Below are 23,196 nucleotides of genomic sequence, written 5' to 3'. Positions count from 1 at the left end.
CCTTATGTTTTAGTTCTTCTGAAGCTATTCCAATATCTTAACATTAGCCCGAAGGGACTATCCAGTGGAATGTCTGGTAATTTTCCTTGTCTTCTGTAAACCAGAGGCCCCTCCTTGAAACTCCCGAGTCTAAGGATCTGCTTTGTCCCTGACCCATTACTGGAACCTTTTATACAAAAAGCTCTGAACTCCTGGCTGTGCCTGTATCTAAAGGTGTCTTGCGAGTGTTATCCCACCCACGAACACTCAGAACAATCGCTTCGGTCCTTCACCAGCCGAGTCCCTTGCGGGATATCGGAACTGCGGTTAAAAGACCTCCGCACTCGCTTCAGAACAGAGTTCTGTCTCAGTCACACCCTTACACACAGTCACACAACCGTATCACCCAACTGAACGGTATACTCATGAAACGATAAATCTTCGTTTGGATCTTTGCGTGCAGAATTACGGGTACCGGAGGAGGGGAGAGCTCTTTGTTCTTTACTTGCCTCTTATGTTCGAAATCCTGCTGGGCTCCGCACTGCTCCCAGTAAGGGCCACAACAAACCCAGGGTGGGGGCGCCTCCCTTAGCCATTCACAGTCTCGAGACCCAAGAGGATCACATCGAGGTCACCAGGCGTGACATCCCATGGTATGGAGTACTTCATTGGCTAGTTTGGGTCAGCTGACCATGCTGTGTCCCCTCCCAATTTCTTGTGTCCCTCCAGCCTTTTCACTAGCAAGGCCTGAGGAACTGAAAAGTCTCACATCAAAGCCAAAACACAGCACCACACTAGCTCCTAAGAAGATAATTAACCCCATCCCAGCTGATACCAGGCCATAGGAATGGGTTTGTGTTTGGTCATTGCAATTTAGCCGACCAGAAGTAACACATTAATATATTATTACTGGGATTTATGTTCAGTTTTCCATACCCATGTCATTGTAAGAGCAAAGAGGTGTTAATAGAAATTCAGACTGAAGGTATAAATCATGGAATCATTTAGATTGGAAAGGACCCTTAAGATCATTAAGTCCAACCATTAACCTAACACTGCCAAGTCCATCGCTAAACCATGTCCCTAAGCACAACATTTACAAGTCTTTTAAATACCTCCAGGGATAGTGACTCAACCACTTCACTGGGCAGCCTGTTCCCGTGCTTGACCACCCTTTCAGTGAAGAAATTTTTCCTAATATCCAATCTAAGCCTCCCCCTAGTGCAACTTGAGGCCTTTTCCTCTCGTCCTATGACTTGCTATTTGGGAGAACAGACCAACACCAACCTCAGTACAACCTCGTTTCAGGTAATGGTAGAGAGGGATAAAGTCTCCCCTGGCCCTCCTTTTCTCCAGGCTAAAAAACCCATTCCCTCAGCCACTCCTCATAAGACTTGTGCTCTAGACCCTTCACCAGCTTTTCTGCCCTTCTCTGGACACACTCCAGCACCTCAATGTCTTTCTTGTAGTGAGGGGCCCAAAATGGAAGACAGCATTCAAGGTGCAGCCTCACCAGTGCTGAGTACAGGGGGACAATCACTTCCCTTGTCCTGCTGGCCACACTATTTCTGATCCATGCCAGGATGCTATTGGCCACCTGGGCACACTGCTGGCTCATATTCAGCTGGCTGTCAGCCAACACCCCTAGGTCCTTTTCTACTGGGCAGCTTCCCAGCTATTCTTTTTCCAAGCCTCAGACGTTGCATGGGGTTGTTGTGACCCTGGTGCAGAACCCAGCACTTAGCCTTATTGAATATCATACAAATGGCATTAGCCCATTGATCCAACTTGTCCAGATCCCTCTGTAGAGCTTTTTTATCCTCAAGCAGATCATGTTGTCATAGAAGAAGATCAGGTTAGTCAAGCAGCACCTGCCTTTCACAAACCCATGCTGACTGGGCCTGATCACCTGGTTGTCCTGTACATGCCGCATGATGGCACTCAGGATGATCTGCTCCATAACCTTCTCCAGCACTGAAGTCAGGCTGATAGGCCGGTAGTTCCCCGAATCCTCCTTCCTGCCCTTCTTGTAGATGGGTATCACATTTGTAACATCCAGTCAACTGGAGTTAGTTAGAATTCATGCCGTGGTGTTGTATGTTTGGGTTAGTTTTGGTTTGGGGGACATATAATTAAAACAAACTTCTGAAACATTATCGAAATTTAGAATGAAACATCTATCAAAAGTGTTGAGGTCTGCAGCGGGTCTGCAGACAAGTTTGTTGACTTCAAAGACTTAGTCGTGTACCTTTAAGACAGCCACAAATTGTCAGGTATGTAAAAAGGACGTGAAGAACCAGAATGTAGAATCGCAGCATACGGGCACCTACAGCAACAGCAAATAGCAAGCAAGAAGAAGAACACAAAAATGTAGAAGAATGGCTGCAGAAGCATGGCCTTAGAATCTCTGAAGATCTGCACAATCCAGGCCTGGTATTAGAATAGGCCTGTAATCAGAATTGTACTGAAGTTGCTGTGCTGAAGATAACAAGAAAGGTAGCCTTGAGCTATTCTTGAATCCTGAGACCGAGTAATTATGTTGTGCCAACAGGCCATGGCTGTAACAAGTTACAGCTGCTGGGAAAGCAGGTGCAGGGCCAAGAAAGATAGGGAGCGGAATGGGAATATAGGGAGTAACAAACTACAAGGCTGAAGCACAGCAACACAATTAGCTACATGGATAGAATGCTTATTTTAGTCATGATAATTAGGGGTGTGAGAACCGCACGCATTTAGAGACTACTAACCAATCATATTTCTGCTTTACGAATATGCATGTGTATCGGTTCTGTATAAGTAGTGTTAGAAACTAATAAAGTTGAGCAAGATGCATAACTCATATTGAGCGTCTTCTTGACTCCGGCGAACCGTTCTCCCCAAGAATTGGCGCCCGAACCACGGGAAAGCTGGAATAAGCTGGAAAAACTCTGCCTCTGCATTGCAGTGGTGGGCTTTGCGAATTGAGAGTCGCTAGAGAGGAGTTTGAGCAGGAAGGCGTTCGTAAGGAGTAAAGGCGTCTGAATCCGGCAGTGAGCTCCTGCACGGACCTGCACCGGTAAGACCGTTTTTCCCTCGATAATGGAAAGGGAGGCGGCACTCACGCTATTATCTGAAATTCTTGCTAAGCGAGAGGCTAGCGTGAGCACAAAGAAGCTCCATGAGCTATGTAGGTGGGCGGCTGAAAACGGACACTTAAAAGACCCGCAATTGCTGTTTAGTGTAACTGAGTGGTGAGAGGTCGGGGATTCCCTTTGCGATGCGATCCTTAGCGGCAGCAAGTCAGCCAAGGACTTGGGGACTGCCTGCCGGGATGTCATAAACCATTTACGATCCCTGGTTGCGGAGAAAAAAATGGCTATGGCTGCGTCAGACCTCCTCGGTCAGGAAACCGAGTCGCAGTCTACCCGATTATTTGGTCTAGGCGCTCCATCTGCAAAAGGCATAATTGTGCCCATTAAAAAATCTGCGACAGAGCTATTACACCCAACACCATCTCCGGAGGGTGCCGCCGCAACGGGTGCTCCGCCCCGCCCTGAAAGCTACCGAGAGCCGCCCCTCCTGTTAGATGAGGACAAGAGTACTACGGCGGGTCTGAGTGCGCCTCTGAATGAGAACGCGGAGTCTGATAAAGAAAATGAACTCACCCCACCTGCACATGCCCCGATCCCCCGTCCCCGAACCAAACCCTCCGACTAGACCCTACACCGTTTGCAGCAGCAATTGACTGAATGCCATCTGTCTACTGCCGGTCGTGATGTTCAGATCCTGACCCAGGAAGGTGTTATCCTCCAACCTGCCGCTACCGAAAGTCGATGGTCTGGGGTTGTAAGAGACGCTATATTGGAGGGAGAGTGGGAAGCTGCTTCCGCTGTTGCTTGTCTGGTGCGGACTACTGCTTTACCTGCTGGTTCAGCAGCCGCTGTGTGGAAACCTTTTGATTGGAAGTTTATGCAGCAGCTGCAACAAGCCGTTACACAATATGGATTACAATCTAAACCGGTCAAACACTTGTTGAATTATTTGTTTGACTCGGAAATTATGACACCCGGTGACTGTGCTTCGCTAGCTAGGTTGCTTCTTACACCGGCGCAGTATTTACTTTTTGAAAAGGAATGGGAACGACAAGTGCGTAAGACTTTGCTGCAGCCCAGGGCTCAGGGGCATCCCCTGTGCCATGTTAAGGAGGACATGCTGTTAGGTCGGGACATTTATGCCCACCCTAAGGTACAATTAATGTTTTCTATGGAAATGCATAGTGCCTCTGCCCTGACTGCAAGGCAAGCCCTGATGCTTGTTCCATCAGACCGTAAGGCCCCTTCCTTTACGGCGGTAAAACAGGGAGCAACGGAGCCCTTTGATAGTTTTGTAAACCGGCTAGTGCAAGCCTTAGACCAAACCTACAATATGACAGAGGACCTTAAAGTACAAATGCTCCGGATGCTAACTTTTGAAAATGCTAATCCAAGGGCCAAGACGATTCTGTCCACCCTTCCCCGAACGTCCCCGGTGGAGGAAATGCTGGAGCAAATGGTAAACAGCGCATCTGCCCAGCAGGCCGCCTTCGTCTCTAATGCTGTAAGTTCTGCTGTATCTGCAGCCATGCAAAACCATACCCAGGCGCTGGCTGCTGTTCTTAAACCTACAGTGCGACCGCGAACTACACAAAAGGTTTATACGGGACCTTGTTTTCTCTGTGGGGGTAGAGGTCATCAGCACCGTAACCGCTCGGCATCTGTATGGTGTGATCATTGCCGGACTACTTCTCATGCTACTAAATTCTGTTGGCGTCCGGGAAACTACAAGCGCAGCGCGAATGGTGGCCGCGTGCAGACAAAAGTGGTCCCGCCACCGCAGACCCTGGTCTCCCAGCAACCCGGGGAAGCTTGGGAATCGACTTGGCAGCAACAGTAGATGTCACTCTGTTTGACACAACACCGCAAAAGATTCCGACCACGACCTTTGGCCCCATACACTCCTCGTGTCACCGATTTGGAGCTCTCCTATTAGGCCGATCTTCGGCTGGACTAAAAGGTATCTTTGTAATTCCGGGGCTAATTGATGCTGATTATATGGGACAGATTGTTATTGTGGCTTACACATTGTATCCGCCTCTCCACATACCGCGCGGCAGTAAAATTGCTCAATTAGTTCCCATGAGAAATTTCACTAATAGCATATGTCCGCCACCTTGTGACTCTTTACCGAATCGTGGGAATACAACTTTGGATCTACAAACGAACTTGTATGTTTCACTATGTCAATGAACAACCGCCCAGAAGCCAGAGTCACATTATGGAGAGGAAATGAAACTTGTACTTTTGTTGCACTTTTTGACACAGGAGCTGATGTTACTATCATCACCCGACATGTGTGGCCTAGACATTGGCCTACTAGACCAGCTACAGAAGGAGTCAGCGGCATCGGAGGCATCTCACTGCCACATACTAGCACAGAGACAATCATTATTCAAGTGGAAGACAAAACAGCATCAGCACATGTACTGATTTTTACCTTTACCAGATGGCATCTCTGCCCTCGTCGGCTGTGAAATAATGACTCAGTTGGGAGTTGTGTTAACTACCCCTGGTACAGTTTTCTGGCAGCGGCCCCTGCGGGGCAGCCTCCCATCCTAAAACTCACCTGGATTACAGATGAGCCTGTCTGGGCGGAGCAGCGGCCGCTACAAAAAGAGAAGCTGCAGATAGCGCATGAGCTGGTACAAGAACAACTAAATGCTCACCATATTAAGTCATCAACTAGCCCTTGGAATACCCCCATCTTTGTTATACAAAAAAAGTCTGGAAAGTTTCGCTTACTTCATGATTTATGCAAGGTGAATGAACAAATGCGAGCCATGGGAGTGCTCCAGCCCGGATTACCAACTCCTACTATGATACCTAAAGACTGGGCCTTATTAATTGTAGACCTAAAGGACTGTTTCTTTACCATACCTTTACATCCCTCAGATACACCGCGCTTTGCCTTCACCTTGCCAGCGATTAACAAGAATCGGCCAGCTCAGCGTTATGAATGGGTGGTCCTTCCACAGGGAATGTGCAACAGTCCTATCATGTGTCAACTTTTCGTCGCTGCAGCATTACAACCCTTACGTCAACAGTGGCTGCATGCTCTCCTTTTTCATTATATGGACGATATTTTAGTAGCTCAACCGCAACCCTTTACAGAACAAAACCTACAACAACTTATGCAAACACTTGGGCGGGCAGGATTACAAGTGGCACCAGAAAAGATTCAAAAGCAATCTCCGTTCCGATACCTGAGATGGAAGATTAATGACAGCATCATAACGCCACAGAAAACCACCATTACCACTGACATTAAAACCCTTACTGATGCACAGATGCTGATGGGGGATTTACAATGGGTACGTCCCCTTCTGGGCATTACTAATGAAGATCTAGCTCCCCTACGGCCTCTTTTACAAGGTGCAGATGCAGCTAATTCCATTCACCTCACTAATGAACAACAGAAATGTATACAGCATCTTGGGCACCTAGTATCAGCGCGATGGGCAGCTCGACGAGACGCTACCCTCCCCTTCCGACTACTAGTGGTTTCTTGCCCTGTCTCTGTTTTTGCTGTTATCATGCAGTGGCAAAAGAAAAAAAAGGGGAGATTACCTCTTCCATGTCTTGGAATGGATATTCTTATCCCTTCAACCTAAGAAAACGGTTCAAACTCACATGGAAGCAATAGCCGAAGTCATTCAAAAAGGTTGTGATAAGATGATAGCTATTTCAGGGGAAGAACCATTTAGTATTCACCTGCCAATGAAGGGAGCAGACCTAGAATGGGCCTTGTGAAACTCTTTTGCTTTACAATTGGCACTCTTAGGATATTCTGGACAGATATCACAAGAACAGCTAAAGGGGAAAGATATTCACTTTTTGAGAACGTATTCATGGATGGAAATACCTAAGCATTCATCTGTTCTGCTTCAGGATGGTCTTACAGCGTTCACGGATGCAGGCAAGGCTACTCGAAGGGCTGCTGTGATCTAGAAGGAAAAGGAACTCTGGCAGCAACACATTATTGTTGCCCACCCTAAAGATAATTTACAGACATTGGAGCTGCTTGCAGTTTGTTGGGCTATGGCAAACTGGCGCACGGTGGCATTGAACATTGTCACCGATTCACTATATGTGGCAGGAGTAGCTCAAAGGATAGAGGATTCACTTTTGAGAGAAGTAACCAACCCACGACTAAATGAGTTATTCCAGCAACTTCAAAGAGCTACAAAGCAGAGGTCTGCGCCATACTGTATCATTCATATCAGAAGCCACAAATGGCAGGAAGGCTTAGGAGAAGGTAATCACAGAGCAGATCAATTGGTTAGCCTAACACGAACTGCACCCATCAATCAATTTGAGGCCGCACGAATCTCCCATGCTCAGTTCCATCAAAATGCTAAGGGATTAAAAAGACAATTTTGGCTGACATATGCTGAGGCACAGGGTATTGTTAGGAGTTACCCACAGTGCAGCCACCATGGCCCTGACCTAGGGATGGGGGTCAGTCCCCGAGGCCTGAGGGCATTAGAGATCTGGCAGATGGACGTCACTCATGTTCCTGAATTTGGCAGGTTGAAATATGTACATGTCACGGTAGACACCTATTCAAAATTTATTTGGGCAAATGTGCAACCTGGGGAAAGAGCCTTGCATGTGTGTAAACATCTAACAGCCTGTTTTGCCGTCATGGGAGTTCCAGAACAGATTAAGACGGATAATGGTCCTGCTTATGTCAGTCAAGTTCTCCGGAAATTTCTTATTACGTGGGGAGTACAGCATAAAACCGGAATATCTCATTCTCCCATGGGACAAGCCATTGTCGAAAGAACAAACAGGACGTTGAAGGACTATCTGCAGAAATTTGTGGACATTACAGATCCAAAGGAGCGTCTACACAGAACCTTGTTTGTTCTCAATCACTCGTGTGTGTTTGGGGTTGACTCAGAGCCCCCAGCTATCATTCATGCTACTTGTGTAAATACTGGAGCCCCAAGAACTGAATTATCTGGTTTTCATAGAAATCCGCAGTCAGGGGAATGGGAAGGTCCTGCCCCTGTTTTGTTTAATGGTCGAGGTTATATGTGTGTTTCCACCCCTACAGGTCCAGTATGGGTACCCAGTAAATGGACACGTGCTGATACCAGTAATCATAGAACTGGTACCGGAAGCTCGCCAGTGGGAGCCACATCAGTGGCAACTATCCACACAGCCTCTGGCGTTGGAGGCACCGCTGCTGTTACAGAAGAGGACAATCTCGGCCTCCCCGAGGGATGCATGTGACCAGCTACGGGCAGAACTAGAGAACAGAACTCTGTACTATTCCTTAAATGCCTGTGACTGTGGACAAAGGGAGTGTGGCTGGGTTCTATTACTTTGTGGCTTATGTAAACTTGTATGGTGGGTCTCTGTATATACCTTGCGAACGGGTTTAGGGTGTTTACAGTGTAAATGGAAAGTTAGAGAGAAGAATCCTTTTTGGGAATTGCGAGAAGGAATTAGAGGAGACCACTGGTTTGCCCGAGATCTGCTTGCCCTGTTTGAAGCTACTGAAAACGCGACTCGAGCACAGTGGCAGTAGCGGGTTTGCAGATATTTGGACGGCCTCAGGCTACTACGCCAGACTAAAATTATAAGTAGGGAGTGTGGTAAAGGTATTCTTATACCTCGACAATATGCTGTCCCTGCCAAAAAGTGGAGGAAGGCTCAGAATGAGCGGGCAAGGAGAGCTCACAGAAAGTAACGTTTCTGTAGGATTAAGCATGCTCAAATGGTGGATTCGGTTTATGGTCTTGAATTTTCTACCCATTGGCCAAGGTATTTTTAACATCTTGCCTAGAACAAACATATGGGTGACATGGGCGAATATTACAGGGGTAACAGACTTTTGTTTAGGTTTGCAGCAAGCAGACAACCCCTTTAGAACTTGTTTATTTGGTATTCACCTGCAGGAAAATGAAGCGGACTTTGATGGTTTTTGGAATGTTAAGACAGTGAATCTGACTTCCAATGAAAAGGGAACATGCCTGAGTCCAAATGGGAAATATGTTTGGCCTTCTATGCGTAATGCAGCGTGGCAGAAAATGGTTATTGAGAGTTTGAATCGACCATATCATTTGCCATTGCAGGAGTTAGACCTTTTAGGTAGCATTACGCCCGTTAAATACGTTAACGTGACTGCAACGGGAATGCCAAAATGCGAGGACACGGTACCACCACTTCAACCTGTAAATGGCACTGGAGGAATTTGGTTTGGTGAACCATGGCAATTGTGGCTTGCACGTCAAGATGAATGGGAGATTATACAAGGTTTCAAAATCTAACCGGTTCACCTATTTGGGGTGAATTGAAAACTGGAGGCTTACATGTAAATGTATCAGGGGGCTATCAGCTGCCACCGGGAGTCTTTTTGATATGTGGATATAGAGCATGGCCAGGGATTCCTTTGAATCCTGTCAGTGGACCATGTTATTTAGGGCGCTAGACTTTGTTTGCTCCACATATGAAAGACTTATTGAAAATGACTCCACAATTTCATAGATCACGGAGGGCACTGCGCACCTTTGATGATACATGTAATGACTGAGTTGATCTGCAGTCTGTTACAACAAATGTCCTAGCCTCCATATTTATGCCAGGAGCAATCACAGCATTAAATGCTAAAAATATACGAAGGTTAGTGTGTTGGGGAGTGAAACAATTTAATCTTACATCGCAGATTTTAAGTTTGTTATTGCTTGATGTAGATAGTGTTAGGCATGCTACGTTACAAAATAGAGCTGCAGTAGATTTTTTGTTATTAGCACATGGACACGGTTGTGAGGATTTTGAAGGGATGTGTTGTGTGAACCTTTCTGATCATTTCATATCTATCCACAAAAAGTTGTCACAACTGCAGGGAAACATGAAGTATATTCTTGCTGATGATAATCCCTTTGATGAATGGTTGAGAGGACTGGGGATAACAGGTTGGTTAAAGACGTTATTGATGGAAGGAATACGCTTTGTTATAATCATTATTGTAATGCTTGTAGTTTTTAGCTGTGTTTTTCTTGTTTAAAGAGAGTAGTTTTCAACATAACCAATCAGGCCTGGCTTGTGCAAAAGAAAAAAGGGGGAATTGTAGAAGAATGGCTGCAGAAGCGTGGTCTTAGAATCTCTGAAGATCTGCACAATCCAGGCCTGGTATTAGAATAGGCCTGTAATCAGAATTGTACTGAAGTTGCTGTGCTGAAGATAACAAGAAAGGTAGCCTTGAGCTATTCTTGAATGCTGAGACCAAGTAATTATGTTGTGCCAACAGGCCATGGCTGTAACAAGTTACAGCTGCTGGGAAAGCAGGTGCAAGGCCAAGAGAGATAGGGAGCGGAATGGGAATATAGGGAGTAACAAACTACAAGGCTGAAGCACAGCAACACAATTAGCTACATGGATAGAATGCTTATTTTAGTCATGATAATTAGGGGTGTGAGAACCGCACGCATTTAGAGACTACTAACCAATTATATTTCTGCTTTACGAATATGCATGTGTATCATCGGTTCTGTATAAGTAGTGTTAGAAACTAATAAAGTTGAGCAAGATGCATAACTCATATTGAGCATCTTCTTGATTCCAGTGAACCCTTCTTCCAACACAAAAACCTATCAGGGTCTGACACATGTACTGTCTAAGATATATAAATAATTTGTATAAACAATAAAGGCCATTTTGTCCGAACCCAGCCACGCAGACATAGTGTTTTTCAGTCCACCTCAGCTTGCGTCACCACACAAAAGCGACTAGAAAATATTAAACCAATCACTAGAAATACAAGTCTAATCCATTTCTTCACTGTATTATCAAATGGTAGAATAAATTGCCGCTGTTGAGTGTGAATTATGCCACAGTAATTAAAATGCAATTTTTCTTGTGATATAAGTAGGATATATGCAAGGTTAGAAATTCTGATGCTTAGGGACATGGTTTAGTGGTGGACATGGTAGTGTTAGGTTAACGGTTGGACTCAATGATTTTAAGGGTCTTTTCCAACCTAAATGATTCTATGATTCTATATACTGGTGCATGGGGCTGTTCCTCCCTAGGTGCAGGACCTTACACTTGCATTGGTCGAACTTCATTAGATTCCTCTCCACCCAACTCTCTAGCCTGTCCAGGTCTTACTGAATGGCAGCACAGCCTTCTGGTGAATCAGCCACTCCTCACAATTTTATGTAATATGCATAGTTCTTGAGGGGACATTCTGCCCCATCCTCCAGATTATTAATGAAGATGTTGAACTGGACTGGACCCAGTAATGACCCCAGGGATACACTGCTAGTTGTATACACTGGCCTCCAACTAGACTTTGTTCCACTGATTACCACCCTCTGGGCCCAACTATTCAACCACTTTTTGGTCCATCTCACTGTCTGCTCATCCAGCCCATACAACAACAGCTTCTCCATGAGGATCTTATGGGAGAAGAAGGCCTTACTGAAGTCAAGGTAGACAATATCTATTGCTCTCCACTCTTCTACCAGGCCAGTCATCATAGAAGGTTATCATATTGGTTAAACATGACTTCCCTTTGGATAATCCATGCTGAGTATTCATGATGACTTTATTCACCTTTATGTACCTAGAGATGGTTCCCAGGATTATCTGCTCTATTACCTTCCCAGGGACTGAGGTGAGGCTGACCAGCCTGCAGTTTCCTGGGTCATCCTTCTTGCCCTTCTTGAAGGTAGGAGGGACACTTTCTTTCCTCCAGTCCTCAGGTACCTTGAATCACCTTGATCATTCAAAGTTTCTGGACACTGGCCTTGCAATTACTTTGGCCAGCTCCCTCAGCACTTGTGGGTGCATCCCATCAGGGCCCATGGACTTATGTATGTCCAGTTTGCTTAAGTATTCTCTGACCTTATCTTCTTCCACCAAGAATACATCTTCCTTGCTCCAGCCTTTCCCCCTGGTCTCTGGGGCCTGAGATTCCTGAAGGTCTGTTTTGCTTGTAAAGACAGACAAAGGTGGCATTCAGTACCTCAGCCTTTTTCATGTCCTGTGTCATCATGTCCCCTGCCTCATTCAGCAGCAGGCCCACATTTTCCCTAGTCACCTATGTACTTACTGAAGCCCTTCTTATTGCCTTTGACATCCCTGGCCAGATTCAATTCCATTTGAGACTTAGCTCTTCCCCTTCTCTGACAGATGGACCCCATCAGCCTCCAGTAGAGCAGGTTTCTCAAAGCAAGTCCCATGATCTAAGTAGCTGAACCCCTGGCTGTGGCACCAGTCCTGTAACCGTTTATCGATTCGCCAGATTCAACTGGCCCTTTCAAACCCCTTCCCTTTCACCAGGAGGACTGATGAAAAAACTACCTGTGATCCAGAGTCCCTTACTGCCACTCCCAGGGCTCTGTAATCCTTCTTGATACTACTCAGACTGCTCCTGGCAGTGAAACAACAGCAGCAGATAATAGTCAAGCTGTACAAGGCTTGGTAGTCTTTTGGTGACATCCCTGATACAAACCTCCGGTAAGCAGCAAACCTCTCTAGAGAGCGCATCAGGTTGGCAAATGGGTGCCTCCGTACCTCTCAGAAGAGACACCTACTACTATCACCCATCGCCTTTTCCTAGTTGCACTGGTTGTTATACGCAGAGCAGACTGGGGCTGCCTTACTCAGCTCCAGCATCTCTCCTGATGTGATGGGTCTTTCCTCTTCAGCCTGCAGAGCGGCAAAGTGATTCTGCAAGGACACCTCAGGCTTTGGGGAAAGTCTTCTCCTCCTGTAGGTCCTTGCCATTGCAAGTTACCATTCTGCATTATTGCCCCACCTTCCTTCTGTGTGTGCCAGTTGGGGAGGTTTTGGCTGTTTGGCTGTGGGTCCACTGCAGACTGTGCTTGGAACCAGCTATCTAACTCCTTCTCAGCCTCCCTGATGTTATGCAGCTTTCTCACTGCTTCCTGCAGCTGAGCCATCTGCTGCAGGAGGTTCTCCACCTGGGCACAGCTTTTACAGGCAGGTCTGCTGCCTGTCCCTGCCCCAGGAGAAAGGTGGAGGCACTTCCTGCAGTCTGAGGTCTGTGCTGCAGCCTCTCCCTTCAGCAGCTCCGTCTGGGTGGAGGCATCAGCCACCGCTGGGATAGATGGTGCAGACCTCACAGCTGGAGCTGCAGCCTTGGCTCTCAGACGAGTGCCTACCATTCTGCCTTGAGGGTGAGGTAGAATGAGTGCCCTTGACCTGTGCAGATGGTCACAGAACGGTGCCTGATTGCTGGGTTATGTGTACTTCAAGTCTTTCCACTCGGCCAGTGGAATGTCTCTCCTTCAAAGAGGGGGCCTCCCATGCAAACTGCCGTGCCACGCCCTGTTTGGCCACTCTGCAGTGCTCGTAGTCGCTAGCATTCCCTAGGGCTGCCTTTTGTGGGAGTGGCCACCGTTACTCCTGGCCTCGCCCATGCTTTGTCAACCACTCTTGTGAGAGCTGCTGGCTCCTGGCAGGTCTCTATGCTCCCCTGGGGGTTTCCCCAGCTCAGGAAACACCCCTGTATGCCACAATCTCCTGCTCCACTGCGGAATGCACCTGCACCAGAGCTGATCACTTTGGCGAGTGTTAATGCTTACATTCAGAGACACACACACACAGATATACCAGTAATTTCCATCTTAAAAATAAATTCTGCAGCAAATTTCAAGGCCTTGCTCTTCAATGGAATTTGATACTAGCTTTTCCATTTTTATTTGCTGACATCTGCTGGTAGTCTCTACAGGGAATGATAGTCTCTGCCAAAGTTGTTAATTGGCTCAGCTTCGGCCAGTGGCAGGTCCATCTTAGAGCTGGCTGGAACTGGCTCTGTCTGACATGCTTCTGGCATCTTCTCACAGAAGCCACTCCTGCAGCCCCCCTGCTACCAAAATCTTTATGTGTAAACCAAATACAACAGTCAATTACTTGATAATAGCAAATTTGGACTCAGTTTTGAAAAATATTAAAATTCCTTACATTTTACTCCTATTATAAAAACTGGTCACTATTAGTCGCCTGTCTTTCTTTTAAAAGATAGTAAGGACAAAGGCTGGCACAGAAGGAACAGTGGGCTGGGAGGGTTTTATTGCACTCAACTGTTTTCCTTTAGAATCATAGAATCGTTTAGGTTGGAAAAGACCTTTAAGATCATCAAGTCCAACCGTTAGGGTCAGTGCCAAGCCAATAATGGCATATAAAACATTAGCTTGATAACTGCCTGCAACTGAGGAGAGTTGCTGCAGTGTAAGATGACACTAATGCCACAAGAGTGGTTAAGAACAAAGTAAATAATTTAAAGGCAAAAAAAAGCACATGCATTTCAAAGGTGTGTTGTTCACATTATTTAAATATAAATATTTTCACTAGTAATTTGCTTGAAAATTTCCATACTGTTCATTACAGTATGTTAATAACTGTTGACATTGTTAAATAACCATGTTTGTCAAAATTTTTAATAACTGTATTTGTCAAAGAGATCTGTATGCACTTGCAGGGCTATGATCTTGTTGGCATCACAGAGATCTGGTGGGATGGCTCGCATGACTGAAGTGTTGGAATGGAAGGATACAGGCTCTTTAGGAAAGACAGAGGGGGAAGACAAGGAGGGGCAGTTGTACATGTGAGAGAGTAGCTGGAGTGCATGGAGCTTTGCCTGGGTGTGGATGAGGAGCTGTCTGAGAGCTTAAGGGTCAGGATTAAAGGGAGGGCGGGGACAGGTGACATTATAGTGGGGATCTGCTACAGACCACCTGACCAGGAAGATGGAGCACTCTATACACAGATAGGAGCAGCCTCACGTTCACAAGCCCTGGTCCTCATGGGGGACTTCAACCACCACAATATCTGTTGGAGGGAAAACACATCAGGGCATAAGAAATCCAGGAGGTTCCTGAACTGCATCAATGACAACTTCCTTCTCCAAGTGCTAGAGGAGCTGACGAGGAGAGTTGCTATGATGGACCTTGTTCTCACCAGCAAGGAGAGGCTGGTGGGGAATGTGAAGCTCAAGAGCAGCCTTGGCTGCAGTGGCCATGAAATAGTGGAGTTCAAGATCCTTAGGGCAGCAAGGAGGGTGCACAGCAAGCTCGCTACCCTGGACTTCAGGAGAGCAGGCTTTGGCCTCTTCAGGGATCTGCTTGGTAGAGTACCATGGGATAAAGCCCTGGAGGGAAGAGGGGCCCAAGAAAGTTGGTTAATATTCAAGGATCACCTCCTCCAAGCTCAGGAGTGATGCGTCCCAACAAAGATGAAGTCAGGCAAAAACACCAGGAGGCCTGCATGGATGAACAAGGAGCTCCTGGCAAAACTCACAAAAAGGAAGCCTACAGAGGGTGGAAGCAAGGACAAATAGCCTGGGAGGAATAGAGAGAAATTGTCTGATCATCCAGGGATGAGGTGAGGTAAGCTAAAGCCCTGATAGAATTAAGTCTGGCCAGGGGCATCAAGGGCAACAAGAAAAGCTTCTATAGGTACCTCGGTGATAAAAGGAAGACTAGGGAAAATGTGGGCCCTCTCTGGAAAGAAACAAGAGTCCTGGTTACCCAGGACATGGAGAAGGCTGAAATACTCAATGACTTTTTTGCCTCGGTCATCACCAGCAAGTGCTCCAGCCACACCACTCAAGTCGCGGAAGGCAAAGGAAGGGACTGGGAGTGCTGCGGGCATTTCGGGCGAGCGGGAGTCAGATTCAAATACTCATGGAGTTCAAGATCTGATCCGTTTATTGTACAAACCAGGTACACTTTTATAAGGCACTCTATAAGCGTGTGATAATATGATTGGCTATCTTACAAGCGTATAATAATATGATTGGTTAACAATTGTTTATTGGCAAGATTTCTGTTTCTACTCTTTCTGGCACGTAGGCTCTTTTCTGCCGTTTCCCAGCTCCTCTTATCGCGTCCTGCTGGCCCTGGTTTTGTGAAGCATCTGCAATTTGTTCCTCCCTCTTCATTCCACTGTTCTGGTCGTGACCTCGTCTTATTTCTTCAGTATTTTTCCACTTGCTTCAAAGTTCAGTATAATCATTCAATACAGCAAGAGCCCCAACACCTCCCCCTTTCTTTTTAAATACAGCATTAATACTGCGTTCCACACAGCTCTGAAAACATTGTAAAAGGCAAGGCACTAAAAGTAACAAAAGAATAACAAACAACAATATCAACACAGCAAGAGCCCCAACACCTCCCCCTTTCTTTTTAAATACAGCATTAATACTGCGTTCCACACAGCTCTGAAAACATTGTAAAAGGCAAGGCACTAAAAGTAACAAAAGAATAACAAACAACAATATAGACAGACCTTGTTTCAGTAAATCCCTCAACCACCCTCCAATGCCCAAAGAAGCAAACCACGCATCTATACCTGAAGAACCTTCTTTAACTTGATGTATACGATCTCTTAACTCCTCCAGCTGTCGGTGGATACTTCGTCCCATTTTCCCCCTCTCCTCAGAAACAACATTATTTGCAGGAGAGTGTTATAATCTAACGTTCCTCCCTCCTGAGGCCATTTCGCATCACTCCCCAATTTATACAAAGGCCACCACTGATTACAATATTTAATCCATTTCCTTCTATTTTCGGTACCACCATGTCCTACGATATCACTCCAATGTTTTAATATACAACCCAAGGGCGATTTTTCACAGGGCTTACTCCTTCCATTTCCCATTTTACAATTTTAATTACTTTTTCTCCGGTCGCCTTAGCCACCCAAGGTCGGAAACACGGATAGAGCTCCTTGCTCATATTGCACTCAAACGCATGTCTCAAGCACTCTTGCACTCACACTCAGTCAAAATAATTAAGCTATACATTGAAAATCAAAATGCGCATCTCAATCACACCATTCACACTCTCCGGGCAGCCCTCAGTCACACAAGCAGTATGTTATACGGTACCATGCACTTATGTACAACTTTTAGGAACACTGACAGTTCACAAAGTATGCATTTCAATGAACAATTGCCAAAAAACAAACAACAAACAAAAAACACATTTTTCCTGGTCTTAAGCAGAGTGTTAAGTTTTCCGCTATTTGCCACGAATTACCAGAATATTATTATTTTTCAACATACATTTCATAACTCCAAGTTTTGAACATGTAACAAGACAACACATAGAACAAACAAGACACAGAGCGCTATTTCAGTTGTTACATTCTAGGAATTCCCCAATTCTTAAGACAACCTAAAGGAAGTTTTAAGCTTCCCCCCCCTTTTTTTTTTTTTTTTTTTTTTTTTTTTTTCCTCCTGGGGACTGCGCTGCGCGCCGGACGTCTCCGTGCGTCTCACCAGCCGCCCCGTTACTAAACATACCATTTTATCCGCGGATCCAGGGGTTCTCTTCTGCTCCCGGGGGAACAGCTGAGAAGAGGAGGCTCCTCTGAGGAAATCTCCCGGGGCGCGCCTAGGAGCGTCCGCTCCGCAGCTGGTCCCTCAGCCGAGCAGAAATCCTCCTGGCTGGCTCGCCAAAACTGACGTGCAGAATTTGACTCTATAACTCGAAAGTTATAAAGTAGGTATGTTTATTGCGCGCAGATGCACGGGGGATCGCTCCTCCACAAGCGTGCATACCCGAAGTGACGAACCATCCCACATTTATACACTGAAACAAATGAATATTCAATTAACGCCTATACATATTCGTTACCTAACCCCCGCTTCGTATGTTAATTAGCTTATCAGTCCGTTTCCTGGAATATGGTGGTCTTGCAGGTTTGTAGGTGATTCATGTTCTTGTGACCATCCGATCTTCTCCAGCAAGGAAACTTAGCACTCCCTCCCTCTAGATAGCATTGGAATATCTCTCATCCTTTTCTCTTTTTTTTTTTTTTGCATAACTTACAACTTGATTTCAGCATTGCTCCTACCAGGTTTGTCCAAAGTCACACAATCATCTTAAAGTAGCCAGAGGCCATGGTGCATTTTAACACTGGTCAGGAAGTCAGATCTCAACTTTCACCTTTGCAAAGACAAACATGCTTCAAAAAATGCAGTCTGTTATTTAGGAGCTGGTGGAGCTGTGCCGTTCCCACCCCAGCAGTTTTACATCCAGTACTCGCAATTGCCGGTATTAATGTCTGTCTGCCGCTTGCCGTTTGTTCCTTATCAGGACACCAGGGTGGTAATTCATCATCTAATCCCCACGCTATTCGTTCAGCAGTAGTCATTACTGGATAAGCTTTAGATGTATAATCGGGGGGATTTTCACACGGAGGTTGCCCCTCTGGCTCTTCCTCCGACTGAGCAGTAGGATCGCCGGGAGGCCGCACTGCAGCTTTAACAGCTGCAGCGACTTGCACCTCGCCGTGTAACTGCGCGGCCATACCCCGTACAGCCCGATACGTATGAGCCAAAGTCTTTACCCCCTTAGTCCCGACTTGCACAGATTCCCATAAGTCCTCTCCCACTTTCTTCCATGTTTCAGTACTATATACATCTTGCGTAGAAGCAAGGAAACCACGGCGGCGACTCCAACATAGCAGATCAATTACTGCCTGCCGTGAGACTGACGTTTCAGTTTTTTCTGCCAATTTCATTAAACTGTCTACGATTGCTTCTTCCACCGCTGATGCAGTGATCCCCATCCTGCTTAAGTTTCCTGACTCACCGGTCAGCCGTGCACGTTGCGCCTTTCTTCGGGCGCCCAGCTCTCTCTCCGCTGGCAGCAGGATCCTCGCCGGCTCCGCAGCTTGTAACACGATCCTTAATGAATCCTCCTGACTTTTTGACCGATCCTGTCGACCCTCACCGGATCACGTCGGGGTCACCAGATGCTGCGGGCATTCTGGGCGAGCGGGAGTCAGATTCAAATACTCATGGAGTTCAAGATCTGATCCGTTTATTGTACAAACCAGGTACACTTTTATAAGGCACTCTATAAGCGTGTGATAATATGATTGGCTATTCTACAAGCGTATAATAATATGATTGGTTAACAATTGTTTATTGGCAAGATCTCTGTTTCTACTTCTTCAGGCACGTAGGCTCTTTTCTGTTGTTTCCCAGCTCCTCTTATCGCGTCCTGCTGGCCTTGGTTTTGTGCAAGCACCTGCAACCTGTTCCTCCCTCTTCATTCCACTGTTCTGGTCGTGACCTCGTCTTATTTCTTCAGTATTTTTCCACTTGCTTCAAAGTTCAGTATAATCATTCAATACAGCAAGAGCCCCAACATGGGAGAATGAAGAACAGCCCACCATAGGAGAAGATCAAGTTCAAGAACATCTAAGGAACCTGAAGGTCCACAAGTCTATGGGACCTGATGAGAGACATCTGCAGGTCCTGAAGGAACTGGCATATGAAATGGCTAAGCCACTGTCCATCGTATTTGAGAAGTTGGGGTAGTCTGGTGAAGTTCCCATGGAATGGAAAAGGTGAAACGTAACCCCCATTTTTAAAAAGGGGAATAAGGAAGACCCAGGAAACTACAGGCCGGTCAGCCTCACCTCTTTTCCCAGCAAGGTCATGGAGCAGATCCCCCTGGAAACTATGCTAAGGCACATGGAAAACAAGAAGGTGATTGGTGACAGCCAACATGGCTTCACTAAAGAAAAGTCATGCATGACAAATTTGGTGACCTTCTATGACAGGGTTACAGTGTTGGTGGATGAGGGAAGAGCAACAAACTCCATCTAGTGGACTTGTGCAAAGCTTTTGACACTGTCCCACACGACATCCTTGTCTCTAAACTAGAAAGACATGGATTTGATGGGTGGACCACTTGGTGGATAAGGAATTGGCTGGATGGTCATACTTAAAGAGTTGCAGTCAATGGTTTGATGTCCAAGTGGAGACCAGTGATGATTGGCGTTTCTCAGGGATCGGTATTGGGATCAGCGCTGTTTAACATTGTTGTCAGTGACACAGACAGTGGGATTGAGTGCATCCTCAGCAAGTTTGCTGACAATGCCAAGCTGTGTGGTGTGGTCAACATGCTGGAAGGAAAGGATGCCATCCACAGGGACCTTGACAAGCTTGAGAGTTGGGCCCAGCAAACCTCATGAAGTTCAACCATGACAAGTGCAAGGTCCTGCACGTGGGTCGGGACAAACTTAAGAACAAATACAGTCTGGGCAGAGAATGGATTGAGAGCAGCCCTGAGGAGAAGGACTTGGGGGTGTTGATTGACGAGAAGCTCAACATGACCCGGCAATGTGCATTTGCAGCCCAGAAAGCCAACTGTATCCTGGGATGCATCAAAAAAAGTGCGACCAGCAGGTCAAGGAAGGTGATTCTCCCCCTCTACTTGGCTTTCATGAGACCCCACCTGGAGTCAGCTCTGGAGCCCCCTACATAAGAAGGACGTGGACCTGTTGGAGTGAGTCCAGAGGAGGGCCACGAAGATGAGCAGAGAGCTGGAGCACCTCTCCTATGATGACAGGCTGAGAGAGCTGGGATTGTTCTGCCTGGAGAAGAGAAGGCTCTGGGGAGACCTTATAGCAGCCTTCCAGTACCTAAAGGGGGCCTACAAGAAAGCTGGAGAGGGACTTTTTACAAGGCCCTGTAGTGATAGGACAATGGGTAATACTTTTAAAATGAAAGAGGGTAGATTTAGATTAGATATAAGGAAGAAATTCAGGGAGGGAGAGAGGGAAGGAGGGGGAGGCTGCTGATGCTCTGATTTGTTTCACCTTTCCAGCAGCTGAGCTACAGACAGTATTTCCTCTGTTGCTTCTTCTCTGTGGGTGGGCAGGTTGTACAAGCATTAGATCAGTCACTTTAAAGATAATTATTTATTTTTAAGACTGAATACCACAAAGTTATGCAAACATCATAGAATAAAAATTAAGGTCTTGCATAAAAATTTCATATGAGCTGAAAATCTGACCTAACTGTTTATTGAGTTCCTTCACATCCATTCTGTCTAATCAAAATCCTACCATACAACAGTCTCTAAACCAGCACTTCCCTGGCCTGGTTTCTTCAGACATGGCAAAATTAAATATAACAGAATTATTTTTGATTTATTATATTGATGGAAGAAGATAATTTGTTATTATATTCATGCTATCTTCTGTCTGTTTCAAAAATTAGGCATTTGAACAGCACAGTAATGGTATACCATTTAAAACAGTAACTGTGGCTTGGTACAGTTCTCCAAAACCTATTCCAGATTATGGCAACTGTATTGGGTTTGCATGGCAAGGTTTTGGTAGTGGGGGGGCTACAGGGGTGGCTTCTGTAAGAAGCTGCTAGAAGCTTCCCCTATGTCTAATGGATCCAATGCCAGCCGTCTCCAGGACAGACCCGCTGCTGGCCAAGGCCAAGCCAATCAGTGATGGTGGTAGTGCCTCTGTGATAACATATTTAAGAAGGGGAAAAAACCCAGTCTGTGCAACAAATTGCAGCAGAAGAGAGGAGTGAGAATATGTGAGAGCAACAACTCTGCAGGCACCAAGGTCAGTGAAGGAGGGGGAAGAGGTGCTCCAGGTGCCATAGCAGATTCCCCTGTAGCCCATGGTGAAGACCACGGTGAGGCAGGCTGTCCCCCTGCAGCCCATGGAGGTTAACAATGGAGCATATATCCACCTGCAGCCCACAGAGGACCCCACACCAGAGCAGGTGGATGCACCTGAAGGAGGCTGTGACCCTGTAGGAAGCCTACACTGGAGCAGGCTCTTGGCAGGACCTGTGGACTCGTGGTGAGAGGAGCCCATGCTGGTTCAGGTTTGCTGGCAGGACTTGTGACCCCATGGGGGACCCACACTGGAGCAGTCCGTTCCTGAAGGACTGCACCCCATGGAAGGGACCCATGCTGGAGCAGTTCGTGAAAAACTGCAGCCCATGGGAGGAAGTCACATTGGAGAATTTAATGAAAAACAGTCTCTTGTGGGAGGAACCCCATGCTGGAGCAGGGGAAGAGTGTGAGCAGTTCTGCCCCTGAGGAGGAAGGAACAGCAGAGACAATATGTGATGAACTGACCACAACCCCCATTCCTTGTCCCCCTGCATGGATCGGGGGGAGGAGGTAGAGAATTTGGGAGTGAAGTTGAGCCCAGGAAGAAGGGATGGGTGGGGGAAGATGTTTTTAAATTTTGGTTTTATTTCTCATTATCGTATTGTAATTTGAATGGTAATAAACTAATTTCCCCAAGTTGAGTCTGTCTTGCCCGAGACAGTAATTGATGAGTGATCTCCCTGTCCTTATCTTGACCCATGAGCATATTTTCTCTCTCCTGTCCAGTTGAGGAGTGATAGATCTGCTTTGGTGGGCACCTGGCATCCAGCGAATGTCAACCCACCACAGCAATCCACATGTATTTGAGGAAATAATGAAAAGAACTGTCACATGATAACCTGTTGTAGTGCCATCTTCATCAGTTTCCTAATAATTCAATTTTTTTTTCCCTGACTTGCCATGACAGTTTAGCTCTGATTCTTCAGAAGTTCTAAAAGTAGGCACCTCCTTTCAGAGTGCATTGGGAGCAGTGGGTACTTACCATCTCCAAAACATTCCAAAAAAAGTCTCTCTCTTGTACTAACTGTATTTCAAAACAGAGAGAGAGAGGAAAATTTTTTGGTAATTTTGTTTCTTACCTGTTATAAAACTGTGGCTGTGGCATTAGAATCTCTTGATGCTAAAATGTAAATTATATTGCTTAAAATATGCACAAAATTTTAGCATTGACCTTTGCTGTTTGGTGTAGAGCAATTGCTTTTCTCAGCATCACATTCATCCCACAGCTGATGGTGGCATTACTTGATACTGGTAAGAGAATCTGATAGCTTAACAGACTTTAATCTTACCATTTTACTAGAAAAGAATAGAATAGAATAGAATAGAATAGAATAGAATAGAATAGAATAGAATAGAATAGAATAGAATAGAATATTTCAGTTGGAAGCGACCTACAACAACCATTTAGTCCAACTGCCTGGCCAGTTCAAGGCTGACCAAAAGTTAAAGCACGATGTTAAGGGCATTGTCCAAATGCCTCTTAAGCACTGGCAGGCTTGGGGCATTGACCACCTCTCTAGGAAGCCTGTTCCAGTGTTTGACCACTCTCTCAGCAAAGAAATGTTTCCTAATGTCCAGTTTAAAACTCCCCTGGTGCAGCCTTGAACCATTCCCATGTGTCCTATCACTGGATACCAGGGAGAAGATACCAGTACCCCCCTCTCCACTTCCCCTTCTCAGGAAGATGTAGAGACCATTGAGGTTGCCCCTCAGCCTCC

General features: G+C 46.1%; 2 pseudogenes; one reads left to right on the top strand and one right to left on the bottom strand.

Moving 5' to 3' along the window:
- Positions 1–11,167: 11,167 nt before the first annotated feature.
- On the bottom strand, positions 11,168–14,321 carry LOC121080635 (annotated as a pseudogene).
- A 236-nt stretch (positions 14,322–14,557) lies between these two features.
- On the top strand, positions 14,558–20,275 carry LOC121080456 (annotated as a pseudogene).
- The last annotated feature ends 2,921 nt before the right edge of the window (positions 20,276–23,196 follow it).

This window comes from Falco naumanni, chromosome W (assembly GCF_017639655.2).
Source record: "Falco naumanni isolate bFalNau1 chromosome W, bFalNau1.pat, whole genome shotgun sequence".
NCBI classification, from domain to species: Eukaryota; Metazoa; Chordata; class Aves; order Falconiformes; family Falconidae; genus Falco; species Falco naumanni.
This window is presented reverse-complemented; position numbering and strand designations above follow the sequence as displayed.